Below are 3,678 nucleotides of genomic sequence, written 5' to 3' on the forward strand. Positions count from 1 at the left end.
ACATTGGCTGGGTGGGTTATTGGCCAGTGTGTGAGGATGCTACTACTAGTACACAATGGGCATATGACTGGTGTCTTGTTTGTGTGTATTGGAGGGCTCCATGCTACTCAAATTAAACTTTCAAGTTGCAATCCTTTTCATTATCTCCTTTTGTTCTAAATGAACTGAAGGGGTGCGATCAGAATCCTGTGTTGCGTAGTTGAGTAAATGGAATTATGGATGTGTTGTCATCTTTTCGCCATCTTGTGCCCTTTGGGGTGCGTGGTACACCTAAATCGTGCCTTGTGTCCCACGTGTGCCCCTTTAAACTGGTGTCGCTGTGTTAACGCAATGCTTCTCGATCATGCTTTCAGATGTGGAAAATATTTTGTAGAGTAAGGTTTAAGCCCTTCTCTCTCGTTGCCTATGCATTTTGTCTCTTGACACAGACGATGCTCGCGCTCTGTTATGACCTCTTTGTTGATCACGCAGCATGTTGAGGACCATGCAGTGCCGATGTTGCGGAGGTATGCTACCTGGTTGATCCTACTAGTAGTCATATGCTTGTCTCAAATATTATGTGAGGCATGTTGTAAACTGAAAAATATATAGGATTTTTCCTATATTAATTATCACATTTTTACTTAATTTTGTTGTTAAAACCAAGTAATTATTTAATAAATTAATGAAATATGTGAAAATATGAAAACAGGACATAGAAATTATTAAAATGTGATTTTATACTTTATTATATAGTTTTCATGCATAAAATGGCTTATTTTATATTAAATTGAGCATATTATATTTTTATGACATAAATGGGCCATGCATGATTAAATTAAATAATAAAATATAAAATTATATTTAATAATTCAATTTAAAATATTTCATTAATAATTTGGGTTTTAATTAATTTAATTAAGTTGGTAAAATTTAATTCATTGGTCCTCTAACTTATTGATTTATTTTTGGACAGGTCTGAGAGCTTTAATTTGATTACAAAACCGTCCAAATGGAGGGCTAAGTCAACCCAAAATTCAGCTGAATATGGATGTTCATAAACCATCTTCTGGTTTAATGACACAAGGTCTTTGAAGAGTTGAAGAAATCAGAGATTTGCCTGAAGATTTGTTGGTGACCGAGTCTTAGTCCTGAGTTGTTGTGGCACTCAAATTGACCAAAAATCAAGCAAAATCAACCATATTTCCTCAATTCATGGCCAGCACCCCTTGGAAGGAGTTTTGAAAGATGGACACTCCTATTTAACCTATGAATAAAAGCCCCTTTCTTACTTTTTCAATCATCCCTCATCCCTCATTCATCCCTCACTCATTCACCATTCTCTCCGCTCTCAATTCTCCTAACTTTCTTAACCCTCACGCCTATCATCATTTTTGGATAAATATTTTGAGCAAATTAGCCTCTTAAAGAGCCCTTGGTCGGCTACCTTGGAGAGCCATCAGCAAAGGAGCAAAGTGAAGGAACGAAGGAGCCCTCATTAGTCAGAGTCTTGGGTGACAGACACTCTGAATTGGGTTTAATCTTTCTTACTCTAATTTAATTCAAGAATGTTTGCTATGTGTTCTTTGTTCTTGTTTATGACAATGATAGCTTAATTTTATTTAAGCTAGGATGAATGCTTTGTTTTAATAATAATTATTTGATTCATGCTTATTGTATTTGTGCCTCAATCGATCATGTTTTCAATTAAAATCAAGTATGTATTTCGTTCATACGTGATTGAAATTCACCTGAATTAGCTGAGCGATCCTAACCAGACGACGGCTAATGGACACATAATTGAAATATGCATGCTTAATTTAGATCCTAACCCGATTAAATTGCAAGTTGCGTAACATCCCTAAACAAGCTCTGTTATCTGTATAGTTTTTAGATTTGTGTGATTAAACTGTTCAAACCTAACACGTCCCTGTTACCTCACACGAATACTAAGAAACCCTTAGTAAATAAGGATCAGTAAAATGTGTATTTACTGAGTAAAGGATTCTAAAAGGACCTAACATGGTTTCCAAACTCATGAAAGATCGAGTTGCCATGGAATGTTTTTTCGAATATTGATAGGCATGTTGATAATAATTTGAGTTTAATTAAAGTAATTGTCTTAGCTTATTTATGTTATAAATGTTGCTTATTGTGTTAATTCTGCTAAAATCTATCTCATTCATATAGTTTGCATACTTAGGATAAATTGCATTAGGGATCATTGCGTTTAGTTTCATATACTTAATTTTTCATCACTTCTCAATTATATTGTTTTTATTTATCAAATTGTTAATACACTTTTACAAATTAAGTGACTTACCACAAATACAATCTCTATGGAGATGATAACTCGATACTGACTTATTACTTGATAATGGCTATGTACATTTGCACAAACCTGAGCCTTACAAGTTTTTGGTACCGCCACTGGGGATTGTCAACTGTTGCCATAGTCATTTTTTTGTGAAATTATTTATTTTCAATTTAGTTATTTCTAACAGTACTAACTTATTCTATTTAATTTTGTAATTTTCTTTCCAGGTGTTTATGAGCATAGATCGGATTATCGATTTACTCCCAGTAGACCTTGAAATTGAGCTAACTTTTAGACAAAGAAGATGTGAACGAATAGCTCAGAGACAAAATGATATGGACCTTGGAAATCAAAATCAAGACCAAGTTAATAAAGCCGAACATGTACAAAATCGTATCCTCATTGCCGATAATAGGGATCGATGCATCAGACAATATGTTGTGCTGCTTTTCAATGAGTTAAATCTAGGAATTAGAAGGCCAGATATTGAGGTAACCCAATTTGAATCGAAACCAGTGATGTTTCAAATGCTACAAACGGTGGGCCAATTTAGTGGTATGCCCACGGAAGGTCCACATCTCCACCTTCGATTGTTTATGGAGGTGAGTGACATATTCAAGATAGCCGATGTGACTGAAGATGCACTGAGGTTGAAGTTGTTCCATACTCATTATGAGATCGAGCACGAGCATGGATCAATTCATTGCCACCATGTTTTATATCTACATGGCAGAGAGATTTTTGGTTAAGTATTTCCTGCCTAGGAAAAATGCTATGTTGAGGAACGAGATCACAACTTTCCAACAATTGGATGATGAGTCTACGTATAAGGCTTGGGAGCGATTCAAGGAGTTACTTCGTAAGTGTCCTCATCATGGGATTCCTCATTGTATCCAGATGGAGACATTCTATAATGGTCTCAATGAACATACAAGATTGATGGTAGATGCTTCTGTGAATGGTGCAATTTTGTCTAAGTCTTATAATGAGGCTTATGAGATCATCGAGAGGATCGTGAGCAATAACTATCAATGGCCAACAAATAGAACAGCTTCAGAAAGACGTGTAGCCGGAGTTCATGAAGTTGATGCTCTCACTTCGTTATCAGCTCAAGTATCGTCTATTTCCTCTATGTTAAAGTAGTTTACCGCTAATGGTGCTAATAATTTTGTAGCTCAGCCACCAAGTCCATTTGAAAAAGTTTCTTGTGTGTACTGTGGGGAAGGTCATTCTTTCAAGAATTGCCCATTGAGTCCCGAGTCAGTATACTATGTAGGGAACCAACATCAAAATAGGAGTGGACAAGGACCCGAGTCCAACTTCTATAATCTTTCATGGCGTAGTCACCCCAACTTTTCCTGGAGCAACCAAGAAAATGGACC

At 35.9% G+C, this 3,678-nt stretch overlaps 1 non-coding gene across 1 annotated transcript; it reads right to left on the bottom strand.

The window, feature by feature from the left end:
• Positions 1-3,070: 3,070 nt before the first annotated feature.
• LOC121225690 (small nucleolar RNA R71) lies at positions 3,071-3,177 on the bottom strand. Its single transcript, XR_005923559.1, has one exon. It is a non-coding gene; the product is annotated as a small nucleolar RNA R71 (small nucleolar RNA).
• Between the last annotated feature and the right edge of the window lie 501 nt (positions 3,178-3,678).

Source organism: Gossypium hirsutum, chromosome A03 (genome assembly GCF_007990345.1).
Source record: "Gossypium hirsutum isolate 1008001.06 chromosome A03, Gossypium_hirsutum_v2.1, whole genome shotgun sequence".
Taxonomy (NCBI): domain Eukaryota; kingdom Viridiplantae; phylum Streptophyta; class Magnoliopsida; order Malvales; family Malvaceae; genus Gossypium; species Gossypium hirsutum.